The following is a 20,018-nucleotide window of genomic DNA, read 5'->3' on the forward strand; positions in this document are numbered from 1 at the left end:
TTTAAAACTTTTTATTACAATGTAAATGTTGCATCTGTTGTGGTGGCGCAGCTTTGAACAAGTATAATCGGAGCCTCCGGTCCTGACATAGAATTACAAATTTGCAAACATTCGTGACAAGAATTTTCAATTCTATTAAGGACACGGAGGCGAGGATTATCCCACCCATAATCAGTACTGTGCTGTCTGATTTGAAATACTCTATAATGCAATGTATATCTTTATACTGATGTTTTCCCTCCCAATTTTGCTTTATCTCTTTCTGGGAGTGTGGTATTACGGCTTTACATTTCTATTCCAGGTTCTGATCTCAAGTGAGGTTTGCTGCCTTTTCACCGTTGAGGAAGGTTCTTTCGTCGTTCTCCAGGAAATGCTGTTTATTTGAAGCTATCTTCCAGTTTCCTCGTTGCTGCCGTTGGCCTTTGGATTCCTTCGATCGAGTGGATTCTTCCAGTTTTCTTGGACTACAGACTGTGACTATATTTTGACTTACCTGTTTTTCTCCCAGAAAGAAAGAGGATGTAGTATTCTCTTGTGCTCCATATATAGGGGTCTACTCTATGGTTGTCACGTGATACCCTCTAGGTTTATGGGTATTGTAGTTCGTATTTGTGTTTTTTACTTTTTCTGATTGGCTGCTGAGATTTTCAGTAAAGAAAATGAGAAGCTTAATCCTCGCCTCTGTGTCCTTAATAGAATTGAAAATTCTTGTCACGAAAGTTTGCAAATTTTTAATTATTCAGTCACTCTGGGTCTGGCAACGTGAACGTCGGGGGGGGGGGGGCAAAGCGGCGCAGCGCACCGCGGTAGGCAGTCAGCAGTGGACCCGAGGACTTGTCTACTCAGATTGAATCCCCCGCCGCTTCTGCCTCACTTCCTCTTCCTAAAGGACCGGACGTTACAAGGCAGTGCTACTGCCGCGGTCACATCCGGATTATAATCACGGGCCCCCATGGTGTGGCAGCAGTGTCTGTCAAAGCCGCGCGGCGCCGCAGGAAATGCAGCCTGGACCCAGGCACTAGGCTGGGCAGATTTGTTACTTTGTTGCACTCTCAGCCATTCCAGAGCTGAGAGAAACAATCTTTAACTATTTATGAACTTACTGAGCCCAGCAAGCAGCTGCTGGCAGCACGCCTCGAAGCAGCAGAGCCGGCGCACAGGTGCACAGGCGCCGTCGGCGGCGCCCGCTGGCACCCTGCGCAGCCAGAGTTTCAGAGTGGCATGAATGCGTGACAATGCATTTCAGTGCGGTGATGCAGAACACCGCACTGAAATGCGTGAGCGTCACACCTGATGCGTGATACTTGGCAGGCATGGTGATTGGTGTGAGCGCTGTGGTTTGGTGCTCAGACACACTCCTCCACCTGCAGTGTTCTGGCGTCAGGAGGCCAGCCCTGCCCACACATAACAACCTGAGCCACTGCAGTAGGAAAAAGAAATTATCATAAATAAAATGATAACAGCGTTGTATTATTATCATTTTATTTTTCCTTTTTGAACTGCTCAGCGAGCAGTGGAACGTCTCTCCGCCGCCTTAGTGGAGGACAAATTGGTAGTCTCCTGCCTGAATCGTGTCTATTGGAATGTATGCTGCTCCAGCACTGGGCCCCGAATGTTGCGCCACTCCCTGACAAAGAAACAAAGGGATGAGCGTTCTACGTCACTGAGAGATCATCCCAGCACCAGCAGCACTGTGGAGTGAGTGACAGGCAGAGAGAAGCCCATTGCTCTTCCGCGATTGTGCCAATTTCAATCGGATGTGTGCTTTGAGCTCAGGGCCCTGCCTGTGCTCTCATGTACTCCCTCCTCCTGGGCCCAGTAATCTCGATAAAATAAACACATGATTATCGGCAGCACAACCGATTATGCTGCCACATCACAGAGAAATTATTTGGGGTGTGGGGTGTTTCACCCCATACAACTCCACCGAAGATACACCCTAGATGAGCACTTTCATATTTTTCAAGAAAATAACGTGAATGCTATTAAGCCAGAGGCTGAAAATGCTGGTTTGTAGCCGGTGGCAGGACAGGTTTACAAGCGGGTAATATAGCCATTTATCTTCAAGAATGAAGTTTGCATAAAGGCGGAGATAAGGGTAATGTAACATGCAATACGATTACTGCTCTAACCAGCCTCCGCCCAAGCCAGACAGGCTGCCTTTGCCAAGTCTTGCATTATTAGACTCGTGTTCTAATCCTCCTTTCAACTTTCAGTCTTCCCGCTCTTGAGAACGTCCTTCTTTGCTTTGTCCTTTTTTCATTTCCACACTTAATAGAGTGAGACCGGAAACTGCGCTTTTTTTTAGTGACGTTCACGGAAGTGCTGGAAACCAGGAAATACAAGGTGCCGCTGCTGGTCTTCGCTGCGTGCGTGGGAGGCTGCGCCCGGGCCCCGCCCATCGGAGCTGGGTACCCACGGGAACGAGTCATGGACAGCGCCATCCACACCGTTGCTTGTCCTGGGCCGGGGCGTCCTCTTTCGCCCGCCTCCGGGTGAGGGGAGCGCGGGCGTCTGGTCCAAAGTCCAGGAGGTGGGTGCCATTCATCCGTAAGTTCCAGTGCACTTCAGAAGGGGAGAAGTGGTGAGCGGAAGCCGGTGTTCTGGCTGTACGCAGACTGAGCAGAGAGTCCTTAAGCACCAGGATCATGAGGGAGAATGGAGGTCGGGTAACAGTACATCTGCAGGAGATTTACCAGCCTAGATAGATGAAAAGATACCCCATGGGAGGAGCAGTGTTGACAAGTGTTGACAAGAAGTACGTCAGCCACACACCGGTCCGTGAGAATACTCTGGAGGGTGCGCAGCTGTGCCCTGACAGGCGGCAGCCCGAAGCTCTTGGGTGTTAACTGGAGGGCTGTACAAGGGCAGTGCAATGTGAGCCATGTCTCCAGGCGGCATTTCCCAGTCGTATTGTGGCCTTGTAGATGCGGCAGGGCGTGTAGCACACTGCGACTTTCCATTGATGTAGGGAAATATATGCATGGAACAGCCTGCAGGGAGGGTGGGAAGGTACGGGTGTGAATATTAGTTTTGAACACTGACAGCACATTCCTAGGGAGGAACTGCTGTGCAAAGACACGGCGTATATGGCTCTGGAAAGACGAAGTTCCGTGGTTTAGACTAGCGTGAAAAGACAAATGTGTTCTCTTCAGTAACTTAAACAAGCATTTGCAATGCAATAGGTCTCGCATTTACGCAAGCTTGAGCTCTTGGCATTGTAAATGACAATGCCTTCTATTTATGTTTTAAATAACAAAACATAAATAAAAGGTATTGTCATTTACAACACCCCTAGCTCAAACTCGTGTAAATGCGAGACCTATTGCATTGCAAATGCTTGTTTGTTTCGTAATTCTTTAACTAAAGATACAAGTAAAACGGCGAAGGGGTAGGGTGGCGGGTCAGAAACATGATACAATAAACAATACAATGGTACAAATCTGCCGCCCCCGAGGCCATCAAAGAGTGCAAGGGTACATATGGCGGGAAACGGGGATCTGGAACAATCGGGAGAAGGTGGGTGAGCCAGGGAGGAGGGGGGTGGATGGGGAAGTGACATAGGGCACAAGGGAGGAAGGGTCAGGAGGTGACAGGGAGGGGAGAGGGAAAGCGGAACAAACCAAAAGATTGAAGCGGGAAAAGGAAATGATAGAAGAGAAAGAAAGGCAGAGAAAGAGACGAAAAAAATAGGCTTACAAAGAACGGGAGGAGAAGAGAAGGAAAGAGTAAACAAGCATTTGCAATGCAATAGGTCTCGCAGTTAAATGAGTATAAGCTATTGGCATTGTAAATGACAATGCCTTTTATTTATGTTTTTAAAACGAAAACAAAAATAAAAGGCATAGTTATTTGCAATGTCAATAGCTCAAACTCACGTAAATGCGAGACCTATTGCATTGCAAATGCTTGTTGTATTTGTCACCCCGAGTGGGGCGGGTATGCTCAGACGTGAGTCCCGTGCTCTCCATGCCACTGCAATCAAGCTATCCTGGCTGAAGAGGGATGAAACCCCGAAACCCGTCCTAGGATGCTTGTTTTCAGTTCAGGGAGGACCTGGCTTGGCAGTTCGGGCTGGGCTGTTCCCATGAGGCACAGGGTCAAGACTGATTTGCATATGGCTGGGTTCAAACTGAAATGGCATGGTGAGCAAACAACACAAATGGATTTAGGGCCAGATCTCTGTACTGGGATGAATATATGACATTGCTCTGCATTCTGTCCATCAACTGTTGTTTTTGCAGTAAAAGAGGCGCAGTTATGTCACTGCCTCTGAAACACCCAGAGGTCGAACATATTTAACATATTCAGTATATAACATTTGGGGAATACAGGCTCCGAATAAAGCCGGGGAATTTCGTGATCAGCGCGAGGCTGCTGCTTGCTTCACATGAGTTATGGCACTCTGGCCTCACTAAAGAATATCCCAGGCTTGTGTGGCTCACCTCTAGGCCTCGTTATGTCACGTTTCTTTCTTTAAAGTCACTGCAAGCAACTGAAAAGCGGCGCTTACACTAGTGTGCTCACAAATAGTGCCTGCTACCCACTGCTGCTTTGTAGCGCTTTGGAAAACAATTATTGCGATCACCCATGTTCACATTTTGAGCATTTTGTTGGGCGCACGTGAAATGGAAGTGCCTCATGTTATTTTAAAAGAAAACAGGCGTTATAAACTATTTCGTACTCATGTTATCTAGCTCCAGAGGGTGAAAGGCTGAGGTGTATTAAACCACTGAACTTTCTGCAGCCCATGGTTTGAGGAATCAAATGAGTACTTCGTGCTTTAAATAATTAAGGTGGGGGAAACAAGTGGAAATGGCAAATGATTTTATTCGGAAAACTGCTAACCACTGATCCAGAAGACGGCAGAATTATTAGGTATGTGTAAGTAATGTTAGAAAGCACTGTCTGCCGACCGCGCCATCTCCTTATTTTATCCTTTGGTACTCGAGAGGGACTGTAGTATCAGAGAATTGAAGTGAAATGTAATAACCAACAATGTCATGTTGTCCTTTATTTCTAGAACCTCTTTCATCAGACATGGTCTCTTGGTGCGCTTGCACAGAAGTTTCGAACTATGAGCCCAAACGAAAGAAGGTTTAGTGTTAGAACATAACATTCGAGGGTACGGTGTCCGATCCACAAAGTGTGTTTTTTCCTCTCATATGTATAGTTGTGGGGGCTTCGTCGAACGTTTGAACTTCACGCCCCCTCCTGAAGATTCGGGGCAGAATATGTTTAACTCCGACGGGCCTCACTCACCTTAAATCTATCTGAAGTCGATCCATGAAGTATTATTGTCACCTGTAATATTAACGCATGCTGTTTGCAGCGCAATGAAAAGACAAAACTGTAGCAAGCGCTATATAAAATGGAAATGATTTTAATAAGGCAGAGTTATGTACGTAGCACAGACATAATGTTTAGTAACTATTCTGTCTGCACCGGGAATGGATGGTGGGGCAGACGAACCGTAGAGCTACTTGTGCATGTTCTTACACTGGTAGTTTCTTTTATCACCTCCTGTTTTGTCGAAAGCGACCTAAAGCTGCTGATGACTCTGCGGCGCTAGCAGAGGAAATGCAGTTGCATCACATACCGTAGAACAGTCTGTGTCCTTAAGCAGCGTTGTGGGAGTAGGTTACAGAGATGAGTGAAGGTGCCAGGCTGGGCAAAGTGGAGCGGCTTGAAGCAAAACCAATGCAAAGTACATTAAAATAATTCAAACAGCGATGGGGGCATTCGGAACGGCCAACGCTGACCTACGGACTCCAGCATGGCGACAGCAGAGAGAGCGGTGAGGGCACTGCAGGAGTGAGGAGAGGGGGCGGGGTCAAAAGGGGCTGGTGAGGCGGCCCTTAGCACGTCACTCGGTAAAGCCCAATGTGCTTGAATGTAGAGTAATTATACAGGAACAGGTTTGGCCAGAATCAACACGGTCTTGTGACGTTATTTATATCCTTGGGCATGCCGTGCAGCCACCATTAACAAGTCTTAAACAATGGTACATTTGAACGCGAAGGAAAGACACCATGATGTTGTTAATTCCGTTGTCTGGCATCAGCGCCCCAGACCGACTCATGTAACAACAACAGCTGAGACATACAACGGGGAAGGCACTTTCAGCTGGAGGAGCAATGGGAGGAGGGAAAGCTGGAAGACAAACAACTAAGCGTTAGGAGAATGGGAACAGAGACAAAACAAGGCAGTGGGGAGCAGAAAGTGGGCGAAACTAAAGCATAAAACAGAACGACAAGCAGTGACGGGGATTTGGGATGAAAGTGGTGATCTAGCGGGGGTAGTGGGGGCGGGCAAGCAGAGGGAGGTGGTTGCGGAGATGAGTTAAGGTGCTGCGCTGCGGCAGGAACAACTTGCCACACGCAAGGGAGCTCGAATCAGCGCGACAAAGAAAAACAAGCATTCGGCCGCACGGCCGAAAACGAAAGTAATAGCGATCGCGATCCAAGCGAAAGTGATCGCGATCGCTTGGACGGGAGAGCTGTGTGGCAAGCACGCCAGTGGTGCGCGCGCAGCAGTGATTGGCGGCTGCGCGCGTGCACGTTCACGTGCACTGTAGCTTTAGGCCACGGCAGCACTTTGAAAAACTCAGTTATAAAATGTCTCTTCGAGCCTTTGGCTCGCGAGACCTAAAAAACACCGAGTGATCTGGGGTGGTAGAATGCATGTTTGCATAGACTGCGCAGCGAACGGCGGGCGAGGAAATGGTTCACTCGGCACTACGTCTTGTGGGAGTAACGAGAACCGAACGTTGAGAGGAAGGTATAGAGTTTCATGGCTCCGCAAAAGTGATTATGGCCCTGTATTTCAAAGTACGAATCCAGAAAAGTTAGTTCACTAAAGCATTTGAGGCTGCGCGATTAGCATTAACGGCTGATAGCCAATAGTGTAAACCAGGCATCGTGGATCAAAAGACTAATTATTCCTGCCTAGGGGGCTTTTTTCTAACCCATGATCACATGTTCTCGTGGGTTCACTTAAGCTTCTACCATTCTAAGGTCGATAAATGAGTACCTATGAGGTAGGCAACACAACTATGTTATCTGTCAGTGTTACTAGATATCTCTGTGGACTCTAAAGATACTTCTGTTATTTAAGAATGCACACTGTTCTCTCGCTTCTTTCGAGTTTAAGCACAGCTATGATGACTTGGTTGTTCTTTGGCATGCACACTTAGATCAGGAAATTCTTACAGTTACCACTGCCCTCCATTTCACAGCTATCATTGCTGTGCTTCACTGTGTATCTTCAATCACATGCGTTCTTTTTGGTCGCATTTGGTATTACCGATGTTTTATTTTGAATGCTGGCGTGTTGTTGTCTGAGCTTAGGAAACGGTTTGTACAGTTTTTGGTTTCCCACTGGTGTGGATGGGTGTACTGAAGATACAATCATTAATGGAGCCAAGTTGCACTCCTATACCAGGTGCACAGCGCATTTAATGATTCTCACACAAATATATCTTCTGCTTTTCCAACTTAGAAAATAATTATTCCAACTACTCCAATGAATTTCATTCACTTGTATATTGTCCTTGTTAGTTCACACGTAAGATGCTGATGTTTTCAACAACGTTTCTCATGCGACAGATATGCCCATCCGGGCCTTTTTCTGGGCAAGCAAGAATACACCAAACATCCTCAGTCATGAATAATATTGTACCCAACGCATTTCGGGTCATTGATGGCTCTTCTTCAAGGGTTTACTACAAGTAAAAGAACATTGCCGTTAGATTTGTGATTTAAAATCTCCATATCTTCAAATGCAAAACAATATAAAACATTGTGCAAAAAACCATGCCATGTTTTACAGCTCACCCTGCACAGCGTTTCCCCTCTACAAGCGTAACTATTCGCTGCAACAATTCTGCCTGAAAGAGCCTCTACTGCGCTCCATCACCCTTTATGAATTAGCTTTCCCATTATCAAATACAACCAACAAGATGCTCCCCCTCGTGAGCATTCTCCTGCCTCGTTATTAATGTGCAATGCTGTGATAAAAAAACAACTCGAACTAGCTTTCATACCTTCATGACTTCTCCCGATGTAATCAACTTCCCAACATGATTTTCTCTAATGAGAAAGCGTTCCACGCATTGCTGACTTTCTCCCTCTTTTAATTGATGAAACGAGACTCCACCCCTCACAGTTAACCAATGCCCACATCCCAACTATTTCAATGCCTATCCTCCATAACTACATTGCACATAATGCACTGCTGTAGCCTACACTTAATCGCTGGCCCGCTATTTCATGATGTTGCAGTGATTGCTCCTACCCTACCATAAATAAAGGACTCACTCCAAGCAACTATATCAAAATACCCCACCCTCCCTATTGATGTCATATATAACGCTCAAGCTTGAATGTTACCATTTTTTAGTCCCACGCATGCAAATATTCTGCACATGAAATACAATATTTACAAACATATATAAGACCTTATATCACTCGATGTTTATGTCCTTGATCTAAAAGAATCCAACAAAGTTCCTTGATGTAACATCCTACGTGTGCGGTATCCATGTAATCTGTTTTACTGATAATCCAGTGGGTGCAACATGTAGGTAGGGCAGACATATTACTTAAATGAAAAAGCAGTACAGTGCACACCAATTTTACCATCTTTGCCTTGAATGTTGATCATATTCATGGATTTAAACTTCTTGCATGCAGCCTGGGCAACGTGATCCACCCTGGTATCACGCACCAGTAGATACAATCATTAATGGAGCCAAGTTGTACTCCTTTACCAGGCGCACAGCGTATTTCATGATTCTCACACACATATATCTTCTGTTTTTCCAACTTGGAAAATAATTATTCCAACTACTCCAATGAATTTCATTCACTTGTTTATTTTTCTTGTTATTTCACATATAAGATGCTGATGTTTTCAACAACGTTTCTCATGCGACAGATATGCCCATCCGGGCCTTTTTCTGGGCACGCAAGAATACACCAAACATCATCATTCATGAATAATATTGTACCCAATGCATTTCGGGCCATTGATGGTCCTTCTTCAGGGGTTTACTACAAGTAAAAGAACATTGCCGTTAGATTTGTGATTTAAAATCTCCATATCTTCAAATGCAAACAATATAAAACATTGTGCAAAAAACCATGCCATGTTTTACAGCTCACCCAGCTTCTACCGCGCTCCATCACCCTTCATGAATTAGCTTTCCCATTATCAAATACAACCACCAAGATGTTCCCCCTCATGAGCGTTCTGCAAGCAACTATATGTACTGCTTTTTCATTTAAGTAATACGTCTGCCCTACCTACATGTTGCACCCACTGGATTATCAGTAAAACAGATTACATGGATACCGCACACGTAGGATGTTACATCCCGATAACGGACATCAAGGAACTTTGTTGGATTCTTTCTAGATCATAGGCATATAAACACCGAGTGATATAAAGTCTTTTATGTCTGTAAATATTGTATTTCATGTGCAGGATATTTGCATGCGTGGGACTATGGAAATGGTAACATTCAAGCTTTAGTGAGATATATATATATATATGCCACAAGGAATCTCCTCACAGGTTGCGCTGCATACACACTCCAGAGACGAACACGGACCCAGAAGTAGGTGCTCTTAGTTTTTTATTTGATCCATAACCTGCACCGCCGCCATGACGCGTTTCGACCTACTGGAGGCCTTGATCACATGACGCTAACGATAGAAGCCTGAATTTTTAAAGTGCAAGATAACGCGACATCATAACCATGAACATAGAAAACAGATTTTAACGTCGTTTTTCTGAAAACAAATGTCAACAATTTTCATGCCATTCATGAACTTGTTATAATACATGTAAAATACATTGTAATCCCTAAAAAAACAACGAAAAAACGCCACAGAAAAAATACAAAGATAGATGAAAATATCTAAATCAATTAGAGCTTGATTGGGGGGCACCATGAAACCAAGGAGCACCTATAGCTAAGAAATAATTTCATGAATATTTTTTACAATAATTTTGAATAGCTCATGTAGGAACCCCATATGGTTACACACCATAGGCGTAGGTATTTATCGCCTGAAAACCACGCCTTTCCTTATTATTTGATTTGCGCGTGAACCCAACCTGAATTAATAACTCGGTTTGTATCTGCTTAATTGAGTTGCTACCTATAACTGGTTCAATCCATTGCAACTCATATTAAACATTGCCCCACAAACAAAGAAGTTGGCCATTAAAATGCCTGAGACCTTTTAAGTTTAACTACATTCGAGAAAGTATTTGTGCTGCCGGTTTGAAACCAACATCTAAGTGGTTAGTGAGGCAAAAGGAAGAGACAACAAAAAAGAGTGATAACAATAATTGAAAATAAAAGAAAATAACAAAGGAAAAAACGATGGTGATCAACAGTTACATTGGATCCGAACTCTTACGCGAAACAAGTGCTATTTAATGCTATGCAGATTACAAATGCAGGGCAAATATGGAGTGTAGGTTGGATTTAGAGCCATGTAAAGAAGTCCTCACTGGCGTTTAACCCGTTAGGTACCTTGGAATCTAGCTCCAAAATGTACTGCGTCTCCAGTTTTCTGAGGATAGCTTCCCGATCCCCACCATGTCTAAGTGGAGGCACCGAATCGATGACAAAGTAGCTGAGATGTTCAAGGTTGCTGTTATGTTTGTCACCAAAGTGTCTTGCTACAGGATAGGATGCGTCATGATGGGTAATAGCCCTCATGTGTTGGAGTATACGTTTGTGTGCCTGCAATTTGGTGCTGCCAATGTATTGCAGGCCACATGTACACTCCAGCACATAAACTACAAAGTCTGTCCTGCATGTAAGTTTTTTAGTAATCTTACAGGGTGTGTTGGAGAACGGAGAAGAATAAGTAGTTGTGCTCCTGCCCAACGTGCAAGCCTTGCAAGAGGAACATTTAATGAATCCCTTGCTGGCTTGTAGCCAATTGCTTGTGTTACTGCTTAATTCGGGACTGCTCTTTACCAGCATATTGCTCATAGACCGAGCCTTCTGAAAAGTTAAGGCAGGGGCATTTGGAACATTGCTACCTATTACAGGGTCATGGCGAATGAGCGACCAATTTTTCTTGAAGATTTTACGCAAGTTATGATGTTGGCGACTTTAGGTTAAAATCAGTCTTGGTGAATCATCTTGAGTAGATACCAAACTAGAGGCATCATCAGAATTAGAATTGGTATTTAGGGTTAGGTCTCTGGCCATAGACCTAGTTCGAGCCATAGCCTTGTCAATCACTGCCGGGGAATAACCCCTTGCTAGGAACCTCAGTTTGCTCTGTTCCTGGGCTGATATACAGTGCGCATCGGTGCTGCAAATGCGTCTAATACGCAGCATCTCCCCGTAGGGGATGCTACGTATGAGATGTTCCGGATTATGGCTGTGAGCATGCAGCACAGTATTGCCAGCAGTTGCTTTGCGGAACAGCTTAGTGTGTAGATTACCCTCAAGAACAAAGACCTCTACATCTAGAAAGCTAACTTGAGTTTGGCTGATCTGGGCTGTAAACTGCAAATTGAGTCGGTTGACATTGATGGCCTGAATGAAGTCCAAGGCAGCTGCTCTTGACCCCTTCCAAACCACAAAAAGGTCATCTATATAGCAAAGCCATGTAATGATGTTTTAGACATGACCTCACTAAAATCAACTTTGAGGACTTGCTCTTCCCACATGCCCATGTGTAAACACGCGTAGCTCGGGGAAAAGCAATCCCCCATTGCCACGCCTCTTAGTTGCTGGAACACTGTATTCTGAAATAAGAAATAGTTGTTACTTAGACAGATGTTAATCATGGCCAGAATCATTTTGCAGTGGTCCATCATATACATGGGCTCAGTCCTCAGAAAGTGTTCAACCGCTTTAATCCCATCCTGATGATGAATACTGGTGTACAAAGCGGTAACATCCAGGGTGATTAACCAGTATTTATCCTGCCACTCAATGTCATTGATCTTCCTCAAAAAGTCGTTAGTGTCTTGTATGTAGGATGGTAATCCCTGCACGTACCTTTTGTAGGAAAAAAATCAACGTAGAGCGATGTTTTCTCCAAAATACTACCCCTGGCCGAGATAATAGGCCTACCAGGGGGTTTAACTGTGTTCTTGTGTATTTTGGGAATAAGATAGAAAACCGGCATGATGGGATGATTAACTTTCAAGAATTAGAATTCCTCAGTGCTGAGAAGACCAGCGCTCTTCCACGCCAAAAGTTTGCTATAGAAATCGCCCCATGCGGCTTTAACCACCTTCCACTCGCTTCTCTTGTAGCACATCCTGTCATTTAGATGCAACAGGGCCTCCTCAACATACAACTTCTTCGGCCACAAGACGACGTTTCCTCCCTTATCCGATTGACGGACAATGACATTGTCATCACTTTGGATCTTTTTCATCAACTGTCCATAACCATGGTTCCAGTGTTGTTGAGTTTGCCGAGCACCTTTAACAGATTTGTGTAAAGATTTCAATTGGCAGGTAACCATTTCATTGTATGTTTCTATGTTGTCATGGACCATGATGGGGTTAAAAGTGGACTTTGGTTTAAACGGTGTTGTACCAGGTTTGTTGGTGATGGGAGCAACATCAACTTGTGAAAGATTGTCAACTCGGCCTTCTTGTAGCAATTGAAGATCACAAAGAAGATTGTAGTCACCCACAGTGCCTACTGGAGGACTGAAGGAAATAGCGGGTGTTTCACTTTGCGTTCTATTGGCTCTATCTTTGTTTAGTTCAAAAAACTTACGAAGTTTCTACTTCCGTCTGAATTTATAAACGTCTATGCGAGTTTGCGCATAATTGAAGTTGTCTGCTGGACAAAAAGAGAGGCCGAGGGCAAGGACTTTCTCCTCATTGGTACTGAGTTGCATGTTAGTGAGGTTAATGACGGCGAGGGGTTTGGAGCTGCGTTCACTGTTTGCGAGTCCATCGCTTCTGACCTCTTTTGCTGTTCTGCGGTCTTTGACCGCTGTTGGATCTTGCGGTGTTGCCTGCGTTCCCTTCGCTTGATGTTCTTTCTCCTGCCATTCTTGTATTCTGTACACGTGGCCTTAAGGTCTGACGTCTGTCGTGCCGCAGGCAATCCACCTCTTGCGCCGGGGTAAGCCTTGTAAACCCCAATTCTTTGCTAGCAGAGGCGTGTTCATTTTCTGATTCACTGCCTGGAATTGAGCTGAGATCAGAAATGGAGGATGATGAATACGCCACGGTCTTGCTTCCTGCCAACTGCGATGTTGTGGCAGACTGACAAACCTTCTGTTTCAGGGTGACAAACTTCTTGGCGAATGTAAATATTTGACCATTTTGATAGTCAAGTCTGAAAATTAAAGGCCTTTCGTTTCTTGATGGACTCTTCTTCTTTGGCTAATCGGGTATGCATTTCATCGCGATATTTTTTCTCCAAATCAGAGGGACCCAGCTTGTTTATTTGCTCATTCAGCTCTTCGATGGTTATTTGGATTTTTAAACGATCGCTTTCAGCATACCTGACCAGAATTCTCAACAAGTTGGCAGAAGATTGTAAGTTGCACTCCGCCCAATCTATCAGCATCTGGGGATCCGGGTTCTCATAGCTGGGCGCCAGCATAATACGCAAACCCCGCGGTATGCGTCCAACTTCCAGATAGCGTGATAAAGAACGATACTCCCACCATTTCGAGGTCTCAATTCGCATAGCCTTTTCTAACTTTTTGAATAATTCTTTCAAATCCGTGTTGCCCACCCTGGGGACCTCCGCGGAACTGGTCGGTTCAGATTCAATGACTGGTGAATCATCGAACATTTCCATTGCCGCCTCCTCACGGCTTCTCGCAGCGCTGGCGGCCGTAGTGCTCAGGTTACGGATAATTTGTAATATATAAGTTCACTTTGGCGGCACTACGCCAAATGGCGATGCTCGCGAATGTGAATACGCACACTTCTTAACCGGTTCAAAATGCCAAGCCGCCTACCTTTGCAGACTTCACGGCCGCTTGCAACCAAGGCAAGCTGGCCTCTGGCTCTCGGTAGGGGTCGTAGCTGCTGATCGGGGGCTTCCGCATCCGCTCCGACTAGGAGCTCGTAGAACTTCCGGGTAACCAGAAGGGTGCTTCCTGTTGCTCAGCCCAGGCAACGAAGGGGTCCGTGACACTCCGTAGAAGCTGAACTGAGAAACGATAAACGCCACAAGGAATCGCCTCACAAGTTGCGCTGCATACACACGCCAGAGACGAACACGGACCCAGAAGTAGGTGCTCTTAGTTTTTTATTTAATCCATAACCTGCACCGCCGCCATGACGCGTTTCGACCTACTGGAGGCCTTGATCACATGACGCTAACGATAGAAGCCTGAATTTTGCAAGTGCAAGATAACGTGACATCATAACCATGAACATAGAAAACAGATTTTAACGTCGTTTTTCTGAAAACAAATGTCAACAATTTTCATGCCATTCATGAACTTGTTGTAATACATGTAAAATACATTGTAATCCCTAAAAAAACAACGAAAAAAGGCCACAGAAAAAATACAAAGATAGATGAAAATATCTAAATCAATTAGAGCTTGATTGGGGGGCACCATGAAACCAAGGAGCACCTATAGCTAAGAAATAATTTCATGAATATTTTTTACAATAATTTTGAATAGCTCATGTAGGAACCCCATATGGTTACACACCATAGGCGTAGGTATTTATCGCCTGAAAACCACGCCTTTCCTCATTATTTGATTTGCGCGTGAACCCAACCTGAATTAATAACTCTGTATCTGCTTAATTGAGTTGCTACCTATAACTGGTATATATATCTATCATCAATAGGGAGGGTGGGGTATTTTAATATAGTTGCTTGGGGTGAGTCCTTTATTTATGTTCGGGTAAGAGCAATCACTGCAACATCATGAAATAGCGGGCCAGCGCTTAAATGTAGGCTACAGCAGTGCATTATGGGCAATGTAGTTATGGAGGATAGGCATTGAAATAGTTGGGCTGTGGGCATTGGTTATCTGTGAGGGGTGGAGTCTCATTTCATCAATCAAAAGGGGGAGAAAGTCAGGAATGCAGGGAACGCGTTCTCAGAGAAAATCATGTTGGGAAGTTGACTACATCGGGAGAAGTCATGAAGGTATGAAAGCTAGTTCGAGTTGGATTTTTATCACAGCATTGCGCATTAAGAACGAGGCGGTAGAATGCTCACGAGGGGGAACATCTTGTTGGTTGTATTTGATATTGGGAAAGCTAATTCATGAAGGGTGATGGAGCGCGGTATAGGCTCTTTCAGGCAAAAGTGTTGCAGCGTATAGTTATGCTTGTAGAGGGAAAACGCTGTGCAGGGTGAGCTGTAAAACATGCCATGGTTTTTTGCACAATATTCTATATTGTTTGCATTTGAAGATATGGAGATTTCAAATCACAAATCTAACGGCAATGTTAGATAGATAATGAACTTTATTCGATATGTATAAAAACAATATCCTAAAAGTGCATACATATAAAAAATCATTAAAAACAATTAAAATTTCAGTTATTTTGTAACATAGTTGAGATCAAATAAAAAGTACAGATACACGTTCAAAGCATCAAGATATTGGTCGGCTTAGGTCTGCATTGATGTCCTCAGCCTCATGGCCATTTTCAGATAGGATGAAATGGCTGCCAAGGCTAAAGGCATTTCCAGGGTTTTTAATTTTTGATAGGCCATTTTACATGAACGTAATCCCCATGATTTAAGCAACGGTTTTAAAAAAATAGACCTTGGCAGTTGATAAAATCTACAAAATAGGATGCAATGAATGTTAGATTGAGTCGAAAGGCCGTCACAAGGACATTTCGGTAAGTCACTGGACCAACAGTTTGGATTGGGAAAAGTTAGAAGTCTAAAAAAGGTATTGGTACGAAAGCGGGTCAGGAGCATGCGGGTAAGCGGTGATGGTTCTAAGAGTAAATATTGCTGTATACCACTCACGGTGATCAAATTTTGGTAATCAGCAATTGTACTCTTTTGTTTTTCTAAGGACCATCGTCGACAGCTCCAGTAATTAAGAACAAGTCGCTTTAACTTAACTTTTGCTATGTTAACTAGGGTTGAGGGGTCGGTAAAAAAAATCAGGATGCCCTATATCAGTGGACAACCTCTTGACATAATTCAACCATTTGATGTTCTTGACCTCTTTCAATTTTAGACAATCTGTTATAATTTCCCTGTTAAAGGGTGTCTCTTCGTTAGTCCAGACCTTATGCCATAAAATGAGGGGGGAAGAATTAATCGTGTCCGCGATGTATGTGAGGCCCAATTCAGTATGCACCATATAAGTAGAAGTGCCAGGAGGGACAGCCAGAAGGTAACGTAAAAAAGCATTCTCGAGGCGTTGGATTTGATCAAGAGGTTCAATCCCCCAGATCCCGGATCCATAGGTACCAGTTGAGATGCACTTCGCCCGATAGATCGGAAGTAAGGGGCTTACTGGACGACCCCCTAGTTTTTTAGAAAAGTTGGTCAGTGCTCCTATGGCTTTAGATAATTGTTCTGCTTGGGTTTTCGGAACCCGCTCAACAGAGCCTCTCTAACCCAAACCAGAACGTTACCCCCTCCCTAGGGCCTATTTACACCTAAATAACCACATATTTATACCACCTAAGGACAGGGAACTCCTATTACATACATATATACCAAGACCTTACAGCCTCGCGGTCCCAAACGGACCCAGGACTTCCTGCCCAGACGGCAGCCACAGCCTCGCGGTCCCAAACGGACCCAGGACTTCCTGCCCAGACGGCAGCCACAGCCTCGCGGTCCCAAACGGACCCAGGACTTCCTGCCCAGACGGCAGCCACAGCCTCGCGGTCCCAAACGGACCCAGAACTTCCTGCCCAGACGGCAGCCACAGCCTCGCGGTCCCAAACGGACCCAGGACTTCCTGCCCAGACGGCAGCCACAGCCTCGCGGTCCCAAACGGACCCAGGACTTCCTGCCCAGACGGCAGCCTTAGCACGAGTTCATCCTATCATTACCCCGACATACAACAAGGGAATTAACAACAAGGGAATCAGTGTTACTATGTATCAGATCACACAAAGACGGCTAGTTGAGCACAACCTGTTCCCCAGTTCGAGGGGCTCCTTTCTCCCTTATTCAGTTACCACCTACCTGATCAGGATTAACATCTGTTCATGTCAGGTCACAGCTGACTAGAAGAATAGGTTACCCTCTTACACAAGAACACATAGCACATATTGCTTTACTACAAACTGAATACTTTATTTAGTTATTACATGCACACTCACGGAACATAATACATATCACATAACCTGCAAAGAAAAGTGAAAGATTAAGTTGTACACTCTAATAGTAAGGGGTTGACATCACCTTGGTCGTATGTAGCCTGCGCTCAATGGTCATCTAGGTTCCCTTCTCGTCTGCGCCTCGGCTTCGCCTGGAAGTCACACCTCCGCAATCACGGGTTTACTCCCGTCTCCCTCTCCGAGTCACTGGGACCTCTTCCTCATCGGCTACTCTCTTCTCTTTGGAATATCTATTTCTCGGTTTTTCTCCACCGTCAAGTTTGTCATCTGTCTTCCCTGGAATAAGTAGTAGCTTTACTGCTAACGGCCAGGTGCCGCCTATGGACTAAAAGCAAGTGCCAGTATCTGCCTCAAACTTTTACTAATATAGATGTGCATTTCCTCATGGAAAATTCCAGCCCGTAACCTGCCGCCAACCAAATTCTTGTACCTCCCCGTGCCAAGGACACGTTCCCAGCCGGCCGGCCTGATGTAGTGTCTTCGGCATGAAGAAAAATACAATCCTTCGATAAGGGCCGGCCTGAACCGGTTCTCTCCAAGCGAATAACACCTCATAACTAAAACATCACCCTTGACCTAAAAACATCCCAAGCTGCCGGAGCAGAAAGAAAGATGGAGTCTCTCCTGATTGAGGCCTACCAGGCCTGAATTCAGCACGGCTCCATGAAATACCCTCACTACAGGACAGGTTACCCCTAATACTAACGAATCTATCCGCTAGGCTATGTGTGCAAGCCCTGATCTATGGGGAAGAACACAGGATCATGTCGAAGTGCCTAGTAAATAGGCTCTATACACTACTCTAACCCTTAAACTTGAATGGAAAGAGACTGAAGTCATTTTGGTCCCTCTTTAACACAAGAAAGGCCGGGAAAATCGAGCAGTACAATAATGCTAAACCTCTGGCTTGAGCCGCGGCTCGCCAAGTGCCCTTCTTGTTAAAAGTGATGCCCAAATAGGGGAAGCTGTCAATATTGTCCAGTTTGTTGCCATTCAAAAAAAAATAGTACATGGCTTTTTTCCGACCCCTAGGCCACAGGACATAGTGTATGTTTTAGAGGTGTTGACATTTAGGCCTCTCCTTGACATAAAATCAGTAAATTCAGTGACTGCCCTTTGTAGCCCCATGCGGGTCTGGGACATAATTGCAGCATCGTCTGCGTAGAGCAGAATGGGAATGGGTTTACCATTTATTGTAGGGTAATCGTGGAAAGTTCTGTTCAGGTGATGGCTAACAGAGTTAATATAAAGGGTGAAAAGTAAGGGGGCTAATATACAACCCTGTCTGACACCTCGCTTGATGAAAAACCTGTCTGAACATTCTCCATTGTTACCATATCTCACGCGGGCCAATGCATCCCTATACAGCTCTTTAATGAATGATGTAATGAGGGGATCTAAGCCAATCTCTGCAAGGGATTCCCATAACTGCATATGGTCAACACCATCAAATGCAGAGCTGAGGTCTACAAAAGTTATGAAAAGGTTTCCTTTTTTAGCCTGAGTATATTTGGCTATTATAAGGGTCAGGTTTAGACCCTGTTCAATAGTACCCTTGCCTTGTCTGAAGCCATATTGCAAGTCAGAGATAATATCTTGAGTGCTTAACCAATCGTGTATTCTGTTTAAAATGATTCGCCCGGCTACCTTCATGAGGGAGTCTAAAAGTGAAATTGGGCGATAGTTGGCAGGATTATCCCTCGCGCCTTTTTTAAAGATCGGGACAACAATTGCCTCTGGCCAAGTAGAAATAAAACCAGTTGTGTTCAAAGAATTCAATACATTGGTAAGTAATGGGGCCCATAAATCTAGGTGTGATTTAAAAACGTCTATTGGGACGCAATCTGGGCCTGGGGCTTTCCCAGAGGGACTTTCTTTTAGGGCCATCAATACTTCGGCATGGTCGAAAAACATGTGTAGGGGGAAAGAGGTAGTAATCGTTAAATCAGAGGGGGAGTTGGAATCATTTTCCCTCTCGTAAGATCGATTATCCGAATCAGTAGGGTTATATAAGGAACTAAAATGTTTCACCCAAGTTTCAGGAGTAATGGCTGAGTCCAAAATCGGAGGCTGGGAAGGTCGAAAAAAGGGGGCATTGACTGCCTCCAAAAGGCAGTATTATCCCTCTTCCCAGAGGCTTCCACAAGGGCTAGCCAAGCCTGCGACTTCAGCTGGTTTTTCCTTTCCTGGCGCTTAGTGCGATAGTTATGTCTGGCTTGCTGGACTTCTAAGCGGTTTTTAGGGTTAGATTTCAAAGCTAGTTTTAAAAGACGCAAAGCTTTGGAACAGTTCCTATCAAACCAGCCATGAGTAAGTGGGGCAGATTTCCTTGGAGCACGTGCAAGGAGAGTTTTAATTTCTGACAGGATTACAGAGAAGGAATTGGTTATTGTCTGCGGGTTTTCTGTGGGTGACAAGCAAGTTTGGATATGATCGTAGACGTTATTGACCAGAGTGTTAAGAAAAATAAGGGGGACCACTTTGTCCCATTTGAGAAAAAGGCCCGTGGTGGTTCCCAGCTGCAGGGGAGGAGAATAAGAGGGATTCTGCCTGACCTTGTCATTAGCGTACGGGGTTAACTTAAGAGTTACCTCGATTGGATAGTGATCGCTAATAACAGAGTCAAGGGTCTCCCAAGTGAGTATCGACCCTGAATATCTAGAAGATATAAGTGTGTAATCGATCGTAGTGTGACAACCTCTCCCATTATA

General features: G+C 44.8%; 1 protein-coding gene across 2 annotated transcripts in view; it reads left to right on the forward strand.

The window, feature by feature from the left end:
- The first annotated feature begins 2,395 nt into the window (after positions 1-2,395).
- The window catches only part of TMEM250 (transmembrane protein 250), a 31,336-nt gene continuing 13,713 nt past the window's right edge, over positions 2,396-20,018 (forward strand). The window contains exon 1 of one of the 2 annotated variants that reach the window (XM_085613413.1): positions 2,396-2,533. The gene's annotated coding sequence lies outside the window, so the exon portion shown is untranslated. Of the gene's footprint in view, positions 2,551-20,018 lie in introns of both variants that reach the window. The other variant, XM_085613422.1, reaches the window with a different exon arrangement.

Source organism: Triturus cristatus, chromosome 1_2, assembly GCF_964204655.1.
Source record: "Triturus cristatus chromosome 1_2, aTriCri1.1, whole genome shotgun sequence".
In the NCBI taxonomy this organism is placed as follows: Eukaryota; Metazoa; Chordata; class Amphibia; order Caudata; family Salamandridae; genus Triturus; species Triturus cristatus.